Genomic DNA, 22,634 nt, shown 5'->3' with positions numbered 1-22,634 from the left:
GGGAGATACCCTGCCACCTCGGTCTTCTCAATTCTCCCAACATTCATTCCCCATCATTCTTTTCCTCTAAGGTTTGCATTTTCTGCCTCCATTATCTTTTTTCTCTCCTTTGTGGGTGCTGAGCTCTCTGCCCTGTTTTTCCTTCCTTATGACCTGTCACCTCAGTAATGTACTCTTTCCTCTCTACTCCCAGATTTCTTTCCAAGAAGCAGGATGTCTCCAACCCAGAGCCTCAATTTAGGGGCCTTTGTTCCTACTAAGTGCCCTGAACTAAAATGGTGACCAAGAGGAAAGGTCAGGACTCTTTGGCTTCCATTCAGGAAGAAGGGGACTAAAATATCATATTCCCAGTGGAGAGAATTCTCTTGGTGGGTGTTTGGGGGGAAGGGAGGAAATGGAGTGTTCCATTCCATAACAGTCTGTTAGGGGAGCCAGGCTTTCTATTATGACTACCATCTCCAGATACTCCCCAACTTGTCATATTCCTATCTCCAGATACCCCTTCCCTTTATCTCTCTCTCTACCTCAGCTCTGGGGGAAGTGTTGACAGTATTATTCTCCCCAGCTTTGGTTTCTCTCCCAAGTATTCATTTTTCTTTGGAGGGGTCTGTGTCTCACTCTGCCAGGTGGGTTTCCCCTTCAGCTCTTTTTCCTCCCCTCATTTTGGGACCCACACACCCTTCCCCAGTCTGAGAAGGGAGAACTGCTTCAACTTCCAAAATTCCAGAGAAGTCTCTCATTTGGGGAGGATTTAAATTTTCTTCCACTCCCCTAAAAAGTCAATTCCCTCCAAAAGAAGGGAGCAGGGGCAACAGCACAGTGCTTCCCTTCCCATCATCAAATCTTTCCTCCATTTTCTGTCATCCTTTCCACTTCTGCAATTTCTATCTTGGGCTCTTCCCCCTCCCACTTCCTAGGTTCCTGTTTTGTGTTGAACTTGCTGCTTTTTTTCATATTGAAAAGACAACGCCCCCAAACCCAAAAATAAACGGGAAATGAGGGGAAAAAAATAAAAAAAGATAGATTTCCATACCCAATTGAATGTGTATGTTATTCCTTCCTTAAGCCAAATCCAATGAGAATAAGATTCTCTCATTCCCTCTCACCTTCCCCCACTTCCCCTCCATTGTAAAAGCTTTTTATTGTCTGTTTTATGTGAGATAATTTACCCCATTCTACCTCTCACTTACTTCTCCCAGTATAATACTCTCACCCCTTAATTTTATTTTTAGATATCATCCCTTCATCTTCATCTCACCGTGTTCCATCTATCTATCTATCTATCTATCTATCTATACATACAATTTTTCACTCCAACTACCCTAATACTAAGAATGGTCTCATGAGTTACAAATATCATCTTTGCATGTAGGAATGTAAACAGATCAACTTTAACAAGTCCCTTATGATTTCTCTTTCCTGTTTATCTTTCATGCTTCTCTTGAGTCTTGTATTTCAAAGTCAAATTTTCATCAAGAATGCTTTAAAGTCCTCTATTTCACTGAATATCCATTTTTTCCACTGAAGGATTATATTCAGTTTTGCTGAGCAGATGATTCTTTGCTGTAATCCTATCTCCTTTGACCTCTGGAACATTATATTCCAAGCCCTCCAGTCCCTTAATGTAGAAGCTACTAAATTTTATGTTATCTTGATTGTGTTTCCACAATACTTGAATTGTTTCTTTCTGTCTGCTCATAATATTTTCTCCTTGATCTGGGAACTCTGGAATTTGGCTATAATATTCCTAGGAGTTTTCCTTTGGAGATCTCCTCCAGGAGGTCATCTCCTTCAGGAGTGGATTCTTTCCATTTCTATTTTACTCTGTGGTTCTAGAATATCAGGGCAGTTTTCCTTGATAATTTCTTGAAAGATGATGTCTAGGTTTTGTTTTGGTCACGGCTTTCAGATAGTCCAATAATTTTTACATTATCTCTCCTGGATCTATTTTCCAGGTCAGCTGTTTTTCCAATGAGATATTTCATACTGTCTTCTATTTTTTCATTCTTTTGGTTTTGTTTTACAATGTCTTGATTTCTCATAAAGTCACTAGCTTCCATTTATGTCACCCTGGGGCTACGCCAGGACTGGGGCTGGGACTGAACTCTTGTCTCACTCAGGTCTGACCTTTCCTAATGCCCTTGTAAGTTGTTTTTGGCTTTTGTGGGTTGAGAAGTCTGGAAATAGCCACAGCTGTCTGTGATTCAGTCCCCTCAGGCCTGCTTCAGGTTTCCTGAGGCCTGATCTTTGCCTGCATGCCCACACCAAACTGTATTCCTCTCCCAGCCTGGTACAATAGACCTTTCCAATCAACCATCCATGTTGTCTTGGGCTGGAAATTTGTTTCCCTCTGTCTTTTTGTGGGTGCTGCTGCTCTGGAATTTGTTTAGAGCCATTTTTTATAGGCATTTGGAGGGGTTTGGGGGACAGCTCAAGCAAGTCATTGCTTTCACCCCACCATCTTGACTCTTCCTCTCAATTTATGAACTTCTTAAAGATTTCAGGAGTGTTGTACAAATGGTATAATTCAGGATACATAGGGGCTATACAGTGTTTGGAAGGCTGTCTTCCATTCATCTTTGCTTTATAGCTGACCAGGCTGTATATCTCATAGAGGTTCAAGCTAATTACTATTGCTGCCCTTGACAACTGGTCTGTCAGTCTGGATATCAAAGGAATAGGGGTACTAATTCCAGATGATAGCAATTTCAGTGTTCCATAGAGATGCAATACCACGCTTTTATTTTTAATCAATAAAATCAGTGCCTCACCATTGTGAGAGAGGTTGAGGTCTAGATGAATCTTTAATTTTTGTTGCTTTTCCAATTATTCTTCAGGGCCTCCATTTCTGGCTTGTTTGGTCTGGCTTTCTGACATTGGGCCTCTTGCTCTAAAAACATCCTGATAGTCCTAATACTGGGAAAAGAACTTTGATTCTGGCTCTGTCTGTACTTATTATGAAGCAACTTTATTTTGAGGATCTCTTAACCTGTAGAGTTTCTTCACTATATTAAGAGTCTTCTTTTGTTTGCTCCTTTATGTAGTTTCTTGACTAAGGATCATCAGTGAAGTTTTTTCTCATAACCGTTTTCTTTTAAATTTCTTTTGGCTCTATGACAACTGGAGTTATTGGTACTTTGGTGCCTTCGTACAGGACTCATGGTGGGAATGAAAGGTTTCAAGCAGCCACATTGAGTTCTCAGTCTTAGGCCTAGCTTACAGTAGCCAGCAGAAATGGTTAACAGTAGCTTTTTGGCTGTTCCCTTACTTTTTCTACTTGCAACACCTCCCGTGCTTCTTACACTATGGGTTGTAACCCCATATGGGGTCATGGGGTATAGTGGGAGAGCTTGTGGTCTTGTATAGGGCAACTTAGCCTTGAATTCTAGTTTCTGTGCCCTATCCCCTCACACAGTCCTGGATGGGACAGCAAATCTGGGGTCATGGTCTCTAGGCTCTTGCCCTAGTGGTGATCTAGGAGGGAGGTACCAAGGAAGGAGTTGAACTACCCAATCCTGTCCCCTTCCTCAAGTATTGGGTATGGTGGTCTTGCAGGGATCATGGTGGTCCTCAGACTCTGCCCTTGCTATAGTCTTAGTTTGGGATGCCTCACTTGGGACAAGTCCTGCTACTTCCCTTAATTTTGGATAGGGTTGCAGAATCAGGAGGATGAGTCACCCTCATTGACAGTTCAGATCTAAAATTTATGGACTGGTACTCTTTCCTTCAGCAAGGATTATCTCATTGGTGTTTTCTATGTTTATTTTTAGTGTTTATTTCTCCTACCAATCTTCTCCTGAATTTGATACTAGTTTCCATTCTTCCTGGGGTAGTTTTAATGAGAATTGGATCTTCCTGAAACTTTTCAGGTCCAGGAAGTGTATGGTGTGCAAGACATTTTCAACTCAAGGAGAAAGATCTTGCTCTAGTAACTGGGGTGGGGAGTAGGGGGTCAGGCATATGAGCCCAAGAAAAAGACGAGGGAACCATCAGACAGTGTTTGAGGTAGATATGTTAAAATAGACAAATGGTTAAATCTTCCAACACAGTCATGCATCTTACTTACTGATCTCATGCTAATCTTGGATATTAATCTTCATTCTCACAACTCTTCTATTCAGATTCTTCTATTATAGCCCTTTAGAGCTTGTATTCTAACAAAACCCTGGTATTAACTCAGCCTGGACTTTTGGGTTATTCTAGCTAGGAGTTACATTTGTATCCTTTCCTACCCTTTTTCCCTCTTTCTCCTCATTTTTCCCAGTCACTGGTATATGAGGTGCCTCTTTTCCAGGTAGGAGATATTTGGATTGTTGAGAAAGAGTAGAATTATACTTGGGTATTAATTTTGTTAAATGTTATACTCCCTGTACCACATTTCTGCAATATGTTTTAAAATATGGTGCTCTTAACATTGCTATACTATTTTAATAATGAGTTCTACTTTTCTTTTCAAAGGAAGGATAATTCAATGAAAAAGTGTATTGCTCTGTCTCAGTTAATTCTGCTTATATCTGAAACCCAGGAATGACTGGTACCTGATCCCCTCACTAACCTTTCAGTAGCTTTCCCTAATTGAAGATAAAATATCTGAATAGAAATGATAGCATCACTAGGCTTCAGAAGTCAAATTCATTTTAGGATGTGGCCAGTAAAACCTGAGTTTTTTCATCCTCTTTGTAAGACAACCCCACCCCTTTCTTTCAAAATTGTCTCTACCACATAGATAACATTTGGGCCTGGCATTTTTCTTCTCATCAGATGCACTAGGGCTCCCTGGGGATCAGTAAACCAAATGGTTTCTGTGCTTGAAATCTCCTTCCAAGGAGCGCAGGACCTTCTGGTGCTCTGATTACACTTTGATGGTACAAGATAAAGTAAAAAGAAAGTCCCATAATGATGATGCAGCACTTACCATTGTAGCCACAAGGAATGAAAAACCCAGCATGGCCTAATTCCTGATGAGACAGCCAGCAGCAGCCCAATTTCATTCCAAGGCAGAGACATTATTAACTTGTGACCTGACCCAGGAGTCAGACAGCTGTGAAATAATGTTTTGGTTTTTAAAAAAACTTAAAAAAACCCCTACAACATATTGCTTATAAAATGTTTACACTCACTTTAACAAATTTTATAGTAATGGTACTTTAAAAATGTGTTTCTCATGAATGGCTTTGCCACACAGAATGCAAATAAAGAAATAATGAGTTTGAAATTGCAAACAGATTACCTCTGCCCTGAAGTTGATGATATCAGCACATTAGCCATTCTTCTCCAGATCCATATATATGGATTGCTATGTGTCTATTTGTAGCAGGTCTGCTTTGTGTTATGGCAAATCTTGTCATTTGGTGTATTTGCTATTGGAAAGCTGTGCATTGTTTTATGTTTCATGGCACCAAACAAGACTATAATAACCAGGGAATAATTAAAGCATCATGGTAGTTGGATAATTTACAAAACCAGTGCCACAGAAGTAAGAGGAATCAAGAGAAATGAACAAATTTCTCTGACCAGCTTCAAATGGGCATTGAATATGGAAAAAAAAAATCAAGAGAGAGACAGAGAAGCAAGCTCCAGGTTCTATCAAAAAACTGGGATTAATGGTTTATCCACAAATGTGTATACATGTGTATGTACACAAACATATATGTAAACATACATACAACTGATATTCACATGGCAACAGCCCAATTTCATTCCATTACTTCTAACTTGGACCTCTTTCTAAATCTTTCCCTCCTCCCTGTTTTTGCCTAGTCACCAGCATATGTGGTGCTTCCCCCTACCCCAGCTGGACACATATGTGTGTGTGTGTATACGTAAGCACACACATCTGTATATATGTATATACATTTATGCAACTAAGTGTGATGATGGATGTTAATTATTAGCATGTTCTCAGACTCTAAGTAATTCTTTATATCAGAAAATGCTGATCATTAGAGAATATGTCTATAAGGTCACTTTTCCTAGTCTCTAGATCAGTGACCTCAAAGAAGATATAGTATACCCCCCAAGTTTTGTCCACATATTATTTGAATTTTATGGAACTTGGACCTCATATCGTTCCTGCATACTATAGGGAAGTTATACTTTCAGTCATAGGTGCACTCATGACTTTCCTGCTTCTTCCATAAGCTTCAGCAGAATTCTGTATAGCAAAGAGTAAGGGTGCCGCAAGACAAACAAAAACTGGGAACCACTACCCTCAAAACTATACATAAGGGTTAAACCACTATTATTACTGTTGTTATTTTTTAACCTGTGTATACCCAATGCTTAGTAGAGTGTCTGATGAATATCAGGTGTTTAATAAATACCTGTTGACTTGACTTGATTCCAGTCTACACTGAGAAAAAAACAAATAGTAAATCCAGAAAATGTGACTATTTTTAGTGTTTTTACAATGTGACTCCAACCTGTCTTTCTAAATGGATTTCATATTATTCCTCCTCACATATTTCACCTTTCTGCCAAATTTACCTTCTTATCATTGCTCACTCAACACTCAATCTCTTGACTCTATGTCTTTCTACAGGCTGCCTCCTATGTATGAAATGCTCATCTTCCTCACCTCCATCTCTGATAATCAATAGTTCCACTCAAGAATCAGCTCAAGTGACATCTCCTATACCTTTATACTCCCTTTAGTTGTTAATGATTGCACCCTGTTATTAATATTTACTTTGTATATATTGCATTCATCTATGCATATATTTTTTCTTTCAGTAGAACATAAGCTCCTTGATGGTAGGGACTCCTCATTTTTGTAACTGTCTCCTCAATTCCTATTAAGGGGTACCTTGTACATAGTGAGACACTTAATAAACGCTTACTGAATTGAGCTACTTGATAGCAACTGTTATCACAGTCTATTTGTCTTTATTTGAATAAAGGATTTTGCCTTAAAAGAGTCCTCATTCAACAAAAGTTTGTTTGGATCTCTCTAAGTCCTGCATGTTATACCAGGGGCTAAGATGAGTATTATGGGCATGCTGGATGTGTGCACACACTTTTATGTGCCAATTGGTTAAAACAGAAATGCTTCTTTAAAATACTTTTGGGAAAGGAAGACTAAACACATATGAGTATTAAAGGATTTGTGAGTTTTTAAAAGCAAAAAAACCTACACAGACCCTGTACTGCCTATAACTTAGCAAATGCCTGAGTCTGAGAAAGATTCAATGACTTCTGGGGGTTCACTCAGCTAAGATACATCAGGGGTAAGATTTGGACTCTAGTCTTTCCAACTCCTGATCTGGCATTCTACACTGCCTCCCAAGGGCAGATATAATGGATGAATTTGCCAACTGTTCTTCTCTGAAAGCATCATCATTAGATCTAAGAACTGTAACATATTTTCAGCTTTAAACTGAAAATGGACAGGGAAGAAGAAAACTGCTCTATCTGCTAGATATATCTGCTAGCATATCAATAGAGAGATCCAGTAATTCACAAAAGACAATAAACAAGAAAACAGGCTTCAATAATGTTTGTGAGCTCAGATAGCCATATACAAATATGCAGCATATGGGTAACAACATTAATTTGGAATATTAACATAAGAAAGTAAATTTGACTTGATACATGTCCCTGAGACTATTTTCAACAAGATTCATGACTGGAATATAGTTATAGAAGGTTATACCTTGTTCAGAAGAAATGGATTTGAATTAAAGTACTTCTGAGAGAAATAATTATTTCTCTCTTGTATTAATAACTAATTATTGAATTAGGACCAAGGTTTTTCCCCTTTTCTACTTCCTCATCCAGAAATCAACTAATGTGGGAAATCTCTCTCAAAAACTTACCCAGCCAGTATGGCTCGGATCTAATAAAAAAACAGTGAAAGAAATTCTCTAAGTTTAGGCTAATGGATCGATTCCTGCTCATTGTGTTTACTCAGACAGGTCTGGGAAAATGTTTATTTTCCCTTTTTATCAGACCGGTGATATGGAAACTGATGTCTCTTTGATCAAGATTTGTACCCCAGGTACACGTACCCCAAGGTCATGTACCCCAAGGCCATCATTGTAATGTAGCCCAGCCTTCATTGTAACCATTCATTCTCTCCTTGTTAACCAATTAAAGTTGATTGCCACCCTCAGGAACAACTGTTCTTCCAAACGCATATAAACTGTGAGCCCATAAGGGGTGTTTGGTCTAAGAGGGACAGCCAAATGACCATCCTTTTATCAATAAACATGCTAGCATTATTCATAAAATGATTAACTTACCCAGAAACTATGTCTTTCAAATTTTTTAAATGTTACACTGAGAAAATATTCTATCATGAGGAAAATTCATGAAGTAGAAAGAGAAACAACCAGTCAAAGTAGGGAGAAACATAGAAACACTCTGGTGAGTATATACTGAAGACCATCTGGGCAGAAGTTGAAAGTGGATGACAAGTTCAGGGAATAAATACAAACTTGGTACGGGTCATGACATAGTAGTGATGGGGGGAGGGTCACTATCTTAACATTAGAGCCTAAAAAGGAAAAGTATCTAAAATAAAACCTCTCAGTTTGGCTGGATGATATTTTATTATTCAAAAGGTACTTGAAGTGATGAGAGCAGCTTTTTAAGGGATGCAAAAGCTAAGGGCAGTTTGTGTGTGTGTGTGTGTGCGTGTGTGTGTGTGTGTGCGTGTGTGTGTGTGTGTGTGTGTGTGTGTGTGTGTGTACATATGCAAGCACATGCAATTTTTAAGTGAGGAAAAGAAACTGGCAACTAAAGTAGGAGTGTTGAGACTCCCAGGAGGAAGAAACCACTCAGTATTAGAGTTCAAGTACCTTGCAAACTTTGGAGCAGCTAGGTGGCACAGTAGATAGTGCACTGGGCCTGGAGTCCGGATGACTCATCTATCTCAGTTCAAATCTGGCCTCAGACATTTACTATCTGCGTGACCTGGGGCAAGTCACTTAACCCTATTTGCCTCAGTTTTCTCATCTGTAACAATAGCTAGAGAAGGAAATGGTGAAGCATTCCAGTATCTTTGCCAAGAAAACCCCAAATGGGGTCACATGCAGTCAGACATAACTGAAACAAATGAACAATAAACTTTAGTGACATATAATTGCTAGCTATATTAGTACTGTTATCTTCTCCCCTTTTTCAATGGGGCTCAGATAAAAATTGTAACTGGCACAAGTCACTATCTTAATATTTCTTTATATTCCATATAGATAAAATAACTGTTCCTTATAACTAAGTAAAAGCATTATGATATAAGCTTTCCCTCTAAAACATCTTTGGGAAATATCTAGTATCAGATAGCAAAAGATGGATGATAGGTACCTCATCCTGTTCCCACATGATGTTTGTATTTCCAGCCAGTTGTCTATACTTTGAAAGCTTTTCATTGCTTATAGCTTGGAGATTACAAGTATTTGGAATGGCGACATCTACTTAAAATCTTGTTCTTAAGCTTTTGTCAATCAGTCATATCCAGGCAATTGTGGGCAACAGTTTAGTCATAATAGTCTGTCCAGTACAGTTTAGTGGTTGACCTTTCATTGATATTTTGGGATCATTTTTATAGTATGGGAATTTGTTATCTGATAGTCCATAAAAGATAGTGGTCTTCTGATTTATAATTCCAGCTACCTGGTCATATCTTCCTAAGTAGGAATTAAAATTTCATGGTCTGCTATTATGTGTTGCACCTTCTCCACTATTTTTTCTTTGCACAATCTACCAAGGTTACAAAGTCCAGGCTCCTTAAGAATAACCCTTCTGTAGTTTCTGCAGGCAGTGACCTGGTTCATAAACCTTTCTATTTCCACATGACCATTTTAAAAAATGTTTCTTTGTCATATTGTTACCTGAGCTCGTGTAATGGAACTCATAGATGGCTTTTTGATTTGACTTCTAGATTTTAGTCATTTCATTAACTCTATCCAAAAGAAAGCCATTGGTTACTGTTGACAATTCCAGTGGCATGTACCTGTTAGGCTATACCTATCTCTCAGTGTGCACTGATGCCTGCTTATTCCTGAAACATTTCTGTAGATTTTTTGACTTGTTTATTATGTTCTCTAAGAATGTCCACAAATCCTCTTTCTCATTTTCATAAGGATGTGAAATCTTTCTATAGTTGCCTTAGGGTGATAGGTGCTGTGTTTTGTTAGTATCTTGCAGAATTTTGTTAGTGTACTTTCTAAATATGCTATAGTTCACTTGAAATACAAAAAGTAAAATGATGATAATGATAATTTGTACTTATGTAGCACTTTAAGATTCACAAATGCCTTTACATATGTTATTTCATTTGATCTTCACAAAAATCCTTGGGATATAGGTTCTATTATTATCCCTACTTTACAGATAGGAAAATTGAGGCTGAAAGAATTTAAGTGACTTGCCCAGGGTTACATAGAGTTTGAGGCAGGATTTGAACTTAGGTCTTTCTGATTCTAAGTTCAACAGTCTACCCACTACATCACCTAGCTGCCTACTATACATTTATACTGGTATTACATAGCTATTAATTACTTTTAAAGGATTCTTATCTTTGATTTCAGAATTCCAGTAGATCTCTTAATATATTCAGCCATAGCCTCCTCTTTGATATCTTTATCCTTAATGTATCTTGCCTGAAGGAGATCAATGTATTTGGAGGTATCAGCTTAATCCATTAGCTCAATGTGACCTCCGGATTCAAGCTTGAAGCTTTCCGTCTCCATCTTTTGTTGACATGACGTTAAAATTTTATACTTGATGAGTCCATGTAACATTTTCATACCAGAGAAGGCTTCTATGAGATTAAGGATTATTATGATTATTATGATTATGATTATATAGGACTAGAAAGCTATGCATAATATGATCACACTTGAGATTTTACAAAACTGGGTTCAGAGAAAGAATAGGTAGGATATCATGACCATTAATGTTAGGGGAAAAGGCAGGTTAAAAGGCATAAGTGAATGATATTGGGAAAGAAAAGTCATATAAATGAGGAAGAGATGGGAGAACTGCTGAAGAAACTGGCATAAATATACGCGGAATTCATTGACCAGCTTAATTTTTTTTTTAATGTGCAAAAGACAGAAGCAGGACTGTAACTAAAGTTGAATAAAAGAATGAAATATTACTTTAATAATAATATAAGAAATGCTAAAGCCTAGAATGAGCTGAGGCTGGCAGTGAATGCTAAGGGCACAAAAAAAGAATTTCTCTCAGTTCTGTAGAGGCCAAAGTACTGAACTGCTGCTTGAGGTGGATAGGGAAATAACCATTAACTGAAATGGTGAAAAGAATGTTGGACTTCTCACCTCTTATTTTGCTTCTATTTTCTATACCAAGAAAATTGAACAAAAGGTGGTTAAGAGGGAATCAAAAATCAAGATAAGATAGGAGATGGTTAAGAAAGTACCTAGTTGCCCTCAATGAGTTCATGTCACCAGATCCAGGCAACCTACATGTCAGGTTACTGAAAGAATATGTGGAAGGGCCACTACCAGTGGTCACATAACCAATGAATTGGAAAATTCTAGCATTAGAAGGGACTTTAGCTATCACCTAGTCCAAGTTTTATTGGAAAGCAATTGCCATTATAATCTAATACTGCTTAAAGACATTCAGTGAGGCAGGACTCACCACTTCCTGAAACCAACCATTCCACTTTGGAACAGTTGTAATTGTTTGGAAGTTTTACCTGTCACAAGGCCAAGGTCTTCATCATTTCAACTTTCGCCAGATGCTTCTGTTTCTGCTCTGTAATACCAAACAGAACTATTTGAATCCTCCTTCTAGGAGACCCCTTGTGGTACTTGATGACAACTATCATGTCCACCATGAATCTCCTCTCAGCTAAACATCCCCAGTTCAATCAGCTAGTCTTCATATGGCTTAGACTTGATGCCCTTCACCATCTTGGATGTTTGCCTCTAGGTAGTCCATATTTGTGAATGTTTTACTTAAATTGTGGCACCCCAAACTCAACCCAAAAATCCAGATGAGGTCTGACCAGGAAATCCAGAAGGGTATCAGCCTGAAAGCTTTGCCTCTCTTCACGCAGGCCAAGATCACATTTCTTTTTTAGTTACTGTATTGCCCTGCTAACTTATATTGACTCTTCAGTCTAAAGGAATTCCCAGATCTTTTTTGGATAAACTGCTGTCAATCGCTTAATCAAGAAGTATTTATTAAACACCAACTATGTACCAGGCACTGTGCTAGGAGCTGGGGACATTGCCAAAAGTGATAGTATTTTCCCTCAATAAGTACAGTTTGTCTAGGGAATACAACATGTACTTACAAGTGTTGTAAATATACAAGTACATATAAATATACAAGTATGTACAAAATAGATACAAAGTAATTTGCAGGGAGGGGAACACTAATAGCTAGGAAGATTGCAAAAGGCCTCATGAGGAATCTGGGGTTTGAGTTCACCCCGGTAGAAAACTAGGGATTCTGAGAGATGGAAAAGAAGAAGGAGTGAATACCAGGTATAAGAGGGGGATGGGCGCATGTAATGAAGCATACAGAAACATCATGTAAAAAGGGCATTATCACTGGACCAAGAGTGTGTGGAGAGTATATTGTGCAGCAGTTCTGGAAAGTTTGGGTCAGGTTTTGAAGAGCTTTGAATGCCAGAGAAGGTTTTTTTTTTACCCTAGAGATGATAAGGAACCACTGGGATTTATCGAGTTAGGAGGGGAGTGATATAGTTAGACCTGACCTTTAGGAAAATTACTCTGTCAGCTATGTAGGAAAGGGATTGTCCCAGAAAGAGACTCCAGGAAGGGAGAGCAATATGGAGGCTATTGCAATAGTCCTGGCAAGAGATAATAAGGGCTTGAAAAAGAAGAAGGGGGAAGCTAGGTGGCGCAGTAAATAGAGCTCCAGCCTTGGAGTCAGGGGGACCTGAGTTCAAATCCGGCCTCAGACACTTGAAACTTACTAGCTGTGTGACCTTAAGAAAATCATTTAACCCCAATTGCCTCACGAAAGAGAGAGAGAAATAGGAGAATGGTTGCATGAATAGAGATAAAGAGTAGGATGTGATATGTTGTGGAGGTAAACGTGGCAAGATTTGGAAGCTGAATGGATTTGTGGAGTAAAAGTGAGGAGATGAAGATGACACCAGGGTTGTAAATCTGTGAGACTAGATGTATGGTAGTGTCCCCAACAGACAGTGAATGGGTGGATTTGGAAGAAAAGATAATTAGTTTAGGGCACGTTGATTTTGAGCTGTCTATGGAGATCCATTTTCAGAATGTCTGGTAAGCATTCAGAGATGTGAGACTAGAACTCAGGAAAAAAAGATTAGATCTAAAAATATGGCTCTTGGAGTCATTAGCATAGAGATGATAATTAAACCTATGTGAGCTTATGATATCCCTGAGAGACAGAGGGAGCATAGAGAGAGAATAGGGCCCAGGGGACAGCCTTGGGGCAAATCCAGTAAGGGAGTATATTGTAGCAAATGATTTGGCAAAGGAAACTGAGGAGCGGTGAGATAGGTATGAAGAGAACCAAGAAAGCAGCATAACAAAAAAGAAGAGAAAGTATCCAAGAGGAAAGGAGGATCCACAGCATCAAAAGCTGGAGAGATCAAGAAGGATCATTCCTATGCTAACAAGCCTTCCCTATTCTGTATTTATGAAACATCCTTTTTTAAAAACCAAATCTATTGAATTTTATATTATTAGATTCAGTCCAATTATCTAGCCTATCAAGATTGTTATGGATCCAAACTCTATGATTGTGTTAGTTATCCCTCCTAGTTTTATGTCATTTGCAAATTTGATGAGCTTGCAATTTATGTCTTTATCCAAGTCATTGATGATATAATAGCAGAGGACCAAGCAGGGCACCCTGGGGTTCTCCACTGGAGTCATCTACCCAAGTTGACATTGAACTTCTTAATGACTGCTTTTTGAGTTTGGCCTGGCCATTTAACCAGTTCCAAGTCCATCTAACTTTATTTAGGTCTAGCCCATATTTCTACATTTTTTATTATTTACTAGAATAGTATGAGATTCTTCACCAAATGCTTTACTAAAATCTAGGTACAATGTAACTGTAGCCTTATCCTGATCTACTAGCTTTGTAATCAGGTCAAAAAAGGAAAGACTAATAAAGTCATGCTGGCACTTCCCTTTGGAATAATCACTTCTTTTGTAGATGTTCACTATCTTTTTTAATGATCCCTTGGAGAGTTATCCCCAGGAATCAAAGACAACCTCACTGGATTACAGTTTGCAGACTCTGTTTTCTTCCCTTTAAAAATCAGTACATTTGCCTTCCTTCAATCCTGCAGAGTATCTCTCCAATTTTCCATGATCTTTCACATCACACATAGTAGCTCAGAGACCATAGCAGGAATTCTTTCACTACCCAAAGATATAGTTCATCTGGGGTAGGTGGCTTAAATTCAACAAGGTATTCTTTCACCATTTTACTTATCTTAGGTCTCAATTCCCTTTCAGTTACATTTTGCTTTGTCATTCCTAGGGCAAAAGTAATTCTCCTTGGGAGAGAAAAGAAAAGCTATATTAGAACTGAGCAATTCTGCCTTCTCTTTTGTCAGTTATCATTGTTCTATTCACCATATGTAGCAGTCCTATTCTTTCTTTGATCTTCCTCTTTTCCTCAATATAGCTAATACAACAAACCTTTTTCTTTATCCTTAGCTTCTCTCAATCTAATATAATTTCTTTCTTACCTGCCCTTGCTTCAGTTTTCTGCACATAGCTCTGAAAAATACAAATTGGTTGGCAAGTTCTCTGAACATCTGTATTGTTTTCTTCAGATAAATCTACCTTTTCTTCCTCGTTACAATCATTTCCCTTCATTTCTTCAGACTTTCTTTATTGATAATTTCTCATCCTCCCTAGTCCTTTTCCCAATAGTATTTTAGTCCATGGGATATTACCTATGATTCTCTGCTCTCTTCAAAATCTGTTTCCCTGAAATTTAGGAAGCACATCAGAGTACATGTAGGGTTTTTTCTCTGTCTCTGTCAAATACCGAGAAGGAATGGTCCATTCCCCCAAGATTCTCATCTTCTCCACCCTTATTCCAGTGTTTGGCACATAGTAGGTGTTTACTAAATGATTGTTGACTAGATTTCAACCCCAGCAACCAGTTCCTCTTTGTTGGTGAGAATGAGCTCCAAAATAGAATTTCCCATTGTTGACCATCGCCTTTTAAGAATCATATTTTCATTCAGACAAATCAGGAAGTAATTAGCTACTCTACTTTTGACAAACAGAATTCCAACACGCTTCTGAATTATTGAAGTCTCCCATGATAATTTTATCATGCCTCTGTGCCACAAGCATGCTCTTTTTCCTGAACCCCTCAACTATTTCCTTTTTTTATGCAGTATTTTTGATCTTCAGTGCTCCAATTAGAAGTATTATCATTATCTTTCCCTCCTTTGATTTTTTCTTAAATCCTCTCTACCATACTTCTGCCTTATGTTTCTGTTATCTCTTCTCATGGCCACAACTTCTAAATATATAGTGCTACCCATTCCTCACCTCCAGCATCTTTTACCCAGCTTATTTCCTTTAGGGGTAGGGAACAAGCATGTATGAAGTGCCTGCTATATGCCAGGCACTGTGCTAAATACCTTATAAATATTATCTTATTTAATCTTCACAACAACCCTGGGAGGTAGGTGCCATTATTATTCCCATTTTATGTTTGAAGAAACTGAGGGAGGCAGGGGTTAAATAACTTGCCTAGAGTCACACAGCTAGTGAATATCTGGGGCTCAATTTGAACTCAGCTCTTCCTTATTCCAGCCTAGAGCTCTATTCACTGAACCACCTAGAGCTGCTTCCATTTCTTTTGAATAAGGTGTACAATCAAAGCCATATTCTGGTCGCAGGTTCCATCTTGCCAAGTCTCAGTAATATCTTGGAAGTTAAATTTTCATCCTTCTGTTGGGACCTATAGTTTTTCTTGTTTGTCTCCTAAATTCTGGGCATTTGTATACAGTGTATATAGAAGGACCATTCCTGGGTTTTTCTTTTGTGAACTTCTGAGTGTCCCAATTGCTATTCTGTTTTTAATACCATTTTACATGTTTTATTTATTTTTTTACTTAAAGTCTATCAATTTTAAATTTTTATCTTTTTTTATTGCCTTCAGTTCTAAATATATGTCTCTTCCCTCCCTGTTCAGGAAATCTTTCCTCTTAACAAAAATTTTAAAATGAAAGAAAAAATGCAACATAACTATTCTTCCTTCATTATAATTACTCCCCATGGAATATAGTTTGAATATATAATATAAACACACATATGATTTACATATGTGATTGACAGCACATAGACTCAATCACTAGACATTGCCCACACATACATACATACATGTATACATGCATGCATGCATGCTATTGTCACAGATCATGAAGTCCAGCTCTTTTATTTTATAAATGAGGATACTCAGGGACAGAGAAGAGAAATTAGGGTTCTAATTGCCTAAATTGCGTAAGGTCATAGAGGCAGTTTGCTTCAATTATAAACTTTTTTTTTTCTGTGATCTTTTCAGTCATGTGTAACACAGGAAGGACAGGCAGGCAAGCATTTAAAAAAAAACCTAAAATCCAATGCATCCAAATCCAAGGTTAGCATTAAGTAGTCTGGGAAGTGATCATTCACACTGCAGAAAGGATTTTTCCTTTACCAAAAGATTAAAAATGAGTAAACTCTTCTAGTGAATTTAACTCCTTGAATGTAACCAGGGAAAATTTAATTCTACAATGGTTGTCTTGCCTTTGAAGAGCAACCTGAATGAATAGAAAGTCTTTCAGAAATCTCAGAGGGTTTAACTTACAAAAACTCAATTTACACATCATTTTATCAAGTTGGAGAGGAAGTATGTTATACTAGATAAAAAAAAAACTGGCCTTGAAGCCAAGAAAACTGAGGTTCAAGTCCCATCTCTAATATACAATGTATGTGTGACCCTGGGTTTAAGCACCTATCTAAGGCTATAAGTTGCAGAGAATGTCCCTTCTTGCATTAAGAGAGAGAATTTCCTCACCTGGAAGTTCCTTATAGCAGTGAAATCATAGGTCTAATACCTTTCTCAATCATTTTATTAAGAACACAGCTCACATTCAACCTCCTACCAGAAGTCTTCTCAGTTTGCCTTAGTTAGGTCCCCAAACTGAAAGTAAGAGAATTTTAATAGGATGTTAGACCTAGAAATGGCCTGAGAAATAATTTTGTTTGACTTGAATCTCAACAGAGATCCAGAATCACAGAACATCAGAATTGGATCTGACTCCAGAGGCTCCCTAGAGTCCAATCCAGACCTGACAAAGCATTTCTTCTACAATATCTTTCATGGTTGATAATTCTATTAAGTTGCCTTTCATTTGATTCAGTCGAACATCAGAGCCTATCAATAATTTTTTTGGATCCCAACCCCAACATCTACATCTTTGCCATTTCTCTAATCTGATTTTATAGCATTTTGTGTTCCTGTTATGTACTTATAATATTCTGTTGTGATATATATATATATATATATATATATTCATTACTATATTTAATATGTTCATCATATATTTAGTGTTTCACATATATGTATATGTTTTATTACACTATTAGACTATAAGAGAAAGGGGAAGGCCAGAAAATCCCCTCCTTCCCTTCTAATGTAGGTATGGATCTAAAACCAGTGCTCTCTTAGTTCACGTTCAATATTGGGACAAAATGAGGCACTTGCAAGGCAATGAACATCTAACAAAGAAGGTTTACCTTGCCTCCATACAGTAAGGACACAGTAGTGCTTAACCTCTCTGGACCTCCTTGCTTCCATCTGGAAATGCTTCTGATCAGTCAGTCATTAGCATGATCTCAGGCATCTATCAAGTCTGAGAGTCATGCAGCCCACATGGACTCCAGCCCAAGAAGCTTTGTCTGAGAAACTGGGGCCAATCAGCTTTTGTAAGAGGAGGAAGCTTCACCAGGGAAGCCACTAGGGAAGCTGGGGTCAATGGAAGTTGTATGCGTGGGAAAAACTGTCAGAGTAAATGGAACTGTGCTGGGAAATTGCTGCCTACTATACCACCAAGTTGACCCTCACAGTTGGACTACCTTTCTTAAGAACTGAGTGCTTCTTCCTGATATCTCATAAAGACTGGGTTTTCTAGGGAATGGCCCATTCCAACAGAAATTTCTCCAGGTTCCAATATGCCTAGTTACATCTCTGTGTAAAAATTCATTTTGACCAATAATTTATGTCTCCTCCAATTAACTCTTTTCCCAAGAGGAAACACAAGGAACAATATGAATAGGTTTGAGTTTTCTCCATTTCTTTGTCCAAAAGTGTGATGGAGGAGGGAGGAAATGAATCAGAAAGCCAGATCCCTGAAAAATGCTTTCATTTCAGGATAAATCCATTTGTTCCATTAATATAGTCTGGCTAAAACCTCTATAACTTTGGGAATGTAGACATAGCCTTTGTGGGCTCAGTTAAAAGCCCTACTAATAGTGAGCATCTCAAAGGGAACAGAAATCAATCTGCTTACTTTTAAGTTAAATCGGGGGGCTGGAAATATATTTGCATAATTCCATATTCAAATGTGATCAGTGATACTTTTTAATCTTTCTGAACTCACCAAGTGTAGCTACATTAGCCTGCCAACAGATTACATAATCTTCAATGCACGTATTTGAGTTACCAAATTAACCTTCCATACATTGTGGATGCAGAGCAGTAATTACAAGGGGGTGTCTCTGAAGAACTGGAGAAGTCAGACCATCTGCTCCATCAGCAAGGACAACCTGTTTATTTCTGGCAGCATAAACATGGGGTGCCAGAAAGACAGAGTCTCAATACCTTCACGTGCCAATTAGCTGTTCCCATACCATCCGGCAAGCTTTCCCAGGGCTCGCTTAGTTACTGTTGTGAATGAAACAAAGAGGTCGCCAGCATTCACAAATGTATTCATGCTAACACAGAAATGGTGGGTTTGCTCTTATGTCAACCTGGGTCAACGTTGTTATTTCTGCAGGAAAGAAGGGAAGAGTCCTGTTTTTCTACCTGAGCATTGTGGCACAGGCTTTATATGTTGGAAAGAAATGCCATTTTATTCAAACCTGGCAATAGGGCTCTTTGTGGGCTACCCTGGAAAAGAAGTCGATTGGCGGGGGTAAGGGGTTGGGATATGGAAATTGTTTAGCAAAATGAGCTGCCTAAATTAATAAGGAGACTAAGGTAAATTGGAACATTCAATTGCCCCGAATGAATCTATCATCTGACCAGAGTTATTGTAATCCAGGAAATGGGAAACACACACACATACGTATATATGTGAGTGTATACATACATATATATTTTATATAGAGTTAAATTGCTATTGCAAACCTTCAATAAGTCCTGGAGAATGGAAAAGGTATTAAAGGACTAGAGTTATGCAAATGTTCCAACTTTCACAAATGTGAGTAAGGTACATTTTACAAAATATAAGAAGTGGGCTTTATGTTTATCCCTGGTGAGGTTATAGAATGAGTCACTAAGTATTTGGTTTGGAAGAGAAGCTATGATCACTAGGAACTAACATAGGGTTGACCAAGAACAAGTGATACTGGACTAATACAATTTGCTTTTTAATAAGGTTACTAAATTAGCAGATATGAAAAATGCCAGACATAAAATGCCTGGATCTTGGCAAAGCTTTTCACTAATTGTTCTACAACAGTCTTGCAGACAAGATGGAAAGATGTGTGGTTTAAAAGATGATCATACAGTGGACTCAGAAATCACTGTTTGCTAGATGAAGATGATTGATGGATCCATGCCCACCTGGAGAGTGATCACAAGTCACTCCTCCTCTCTGGGTCTTGATGTCTTCTGTCACAAGATGAGGGTATTTAACTAGATGATCTCTTGGATTCCTTCCATCTCTATCATAAAATGAAAGCTAGTCTATAATAGGCCTATTAGAGGCCTTTGTCCTCAACCCTACTCTGGTCAAAATTTTATCAATAACTTGGATGAAAGCATATCTAACATGTTCATCAGATTCAGAAATGACATGAAGATGAAGTTGAGAGAGATAACTAATATTGATGGATAATAGAATAAAGATTGAAAAGGTTCTTCTGAGGCTTAAACAATGATATAAATTTATTAGATATCATAAAATAAATAAATATCTGAAGTTGGTTTACAAAAATAATTGCACAAGTCGAAGATGGGGAAAGATAGCAATGGTTAGAAACAGTTAATGTGAAGAACAGCTGTGATGTTTTGATGACTCAAGACAAGCATGATGTCATAGCCAACAAAGTTAATGAGATTTTAGGTGGAAATAATATAAATACAGTGTCCAGACCAAGTAAGATGACAACCCCACTGATCTCTGCAATGTTCAAATCACATTTTGGAATGTTCTGTTCAGTTTGTGTACCGCAATTTAGGAGGGATTTTAAGAATTTATGTACATCCAAAGAATGTGGAGGTTTGACTAAAACTATCAATTAATAAACATACATTAGTCATTGATATGTTCTAGTCATTATGCTAAGCTCAGAGGCTATAAATGCAAAAGTTGCCACCCTCAAGGAGTTTACATTCTACTCACATTGGTTTCCAGAGTGGGCAATACCATCCCCTGGGGGGAGGCTGGAATGATCCAGGGGGGTTGGTAGTAGTCTCAGTTACAATTGGGGATTGTTGAATAAAAATAAGGGGGTGGTGGAAGCATAAGGAAAGAAGAGAAGAAAATTTTGAAAAAATGTATGTTTCATCTGTTGTGTAACAGAGTTAAAGTCATACTGATTACATTACTTTCCAAATAAACACACAAAATGCAAGTTATAATTGATGAGTGGTCAAGTCCACCAACAGGTCTTAACAAGCAAGTGTGGGTAGGCGAGTATGTCTTGCATTGTCGGGAAGCCCAGCATGCATCAGCAGGAATGTAAGGCTGTAATGATTTGTTTAGAATGTGATACTATATGGTTACATGACACAATATTGTGTCACCAAAATTTCAATGCAGGAGAAAGCCCACAAATTTACGATAAATTATTAAATTCAATATGTATCATTTTTAAAAAAAAATTTATATTTTTTGAAATGACACAAATTTCAAAAAAAAAAAATTAAGGAGTTAAAGAAAGTAGATTTCCAGTGAGGCATGAGTAATTTTTTTAAAGGGGGTGGTAGGCCAAAAAAGTTTAGAAACCTCTATACTAGGGAGATATAAAATATTCATAACTGAGTGAATATAAACTATATGCCCTCACCCAAAGAAATACACAGTATGTCATGACTGTCTAGAGTAAAGCAAGTAATGGGCAAACATGAGTTTAGGTAGAGTTGTTTTGGACCTTCTAATGCTTGGAAATGACATTATATACTTGTGCCTATATACTAAATGGCATGCCCCATGGTTGATATGGCAGCTGATCTCAGAAGCCTAAACTAAAAGTCAAATCAAAAAGGATTTATTAAGCTCCTGCTATGTTCTAGGCAGTTTTAAGTTTTGGGGACACAAAGAAAGGCAAAAATAGCCCTTGGTCACAAGGATCCCACGATCTACAGGAGGGAGACAATATGCAAATGACTATGCACAAATAACATAAATATAGGATAAATTGAAAATAATCTCAGAGGGAAGACACTAGTATTAAGTGGAATTGGAAAAGACTTCTTATGGAAAGTGGAATGTTAGCTGGGACTTGAAGGAAGCCAGGCAGGAAGTGGAGAGGAGAGAACTTCCCATGTATGAAAGACAACCATTGAGAAGGCAGTTGGGACAGGGAGCGTCTTGTGTAAGGAACAGCAAGGAGGTCATTGCTACTAGATCTTGAAGCAGTTGTGGGGCAGAAAGGTGTAAGTAGCTCTTACCTCCTTCTCCAACTCTTCACCCTTCTCTTCTTCTTCCTTTCCCTCCCTTCCTTTCTCCTCTCCCCCCATCCCCATCCTTTCCTCTATCCTTTCTCCTTCTTCCCTTCCCCAGCCTAGATGATGACATGGTGGAAACGGCTGAGGAGGCCACGGAGCCCAGCAAAGTGAACATCACAGGGCTGGGCCAGGACATGTTCTCCAAAATGGCCACATATCTAGCAGGCGAGCTGACAGCCAGCAGAGAAGACTATAAACTTTTAGAAAATATGAACAAACTGATTAGCTTGAAGTATCTAGAAATGAAAGATATTGCAGTAAACATAAGTAGAAACCTAAAGGACTTAAACCAGTAATCTGCTGCACTTCAGCCTTACCTGGATCAGATCACTTTAATTGAGGAGCAAGTAGCAGCCCTTGAGCAGGCAGCTTACAAGTTGGATGCATATTCAAAGAAACTAGAAGCAAAGTACAAGAAGTTAGAGAGGCGAGGAAAGAATTCTTTAGCACAAAAACTTTAACTATAAGAATGTTTCATAAGAGCTGAAATAAGTGAGATGGAACTTGTCACTATGCTTCAATTCCTAAAAGGAAGCAGGTGCTGCTGATCCAAGGAAAATCCCAGCCCTCACCTCTGGTCGGATGTGTAACTTTGGCCACCCCTTGATGTTTCCTATACCTGTAGCCCCTGAAACTTCATCTTACTGAGTGCTTCATTGTGTGCCCTGGACCAAGGCTCAGAAATCAGGATCTAGAGCACACACAGAGGAGGGGTTCTCGCCTCCCTGTCTCCCTGT

At 38.2% G+C, this 22,634-nt stretch overlaps 1 pseudogene; it reads left to right on the top strand.

The window, feature by feature from the left end:
* Positions 1–21,965: 21,965 nt before the first annotated feature.
* LOC110208047 (biogenesis of lysosome-related organelles complex 1 subunit 2 pseudogene) lies at positions 21,966–22,358 on the top strand (annotated as a pseudogene).
* The last annotated feature ends 276 nt before the right edge of the window (positions 22,359–22,634 follow it).

The sequence above is a fragment of the Phascolarctos cinereus genome, unplaced genomic scaffold, assembly GCF_003287225.1.
Source record: "Phascolarctos cinereus isolate Bilbo 61053 unplaced genomic scaffold, phaCin_HiC Scaffold_726;HRSCAF=1367, whole genome shotgun sequence".
Lineage (NCBI taxonomy): Eukaryota > Metazoa > Chordata > Mammalia > Diprotodontia > Phascolarctidae > Phascolarctos > Phascolarctos cinereus.
This window is presented reverse-complemented; position numbering and strand designations above follow the sequence as displayed.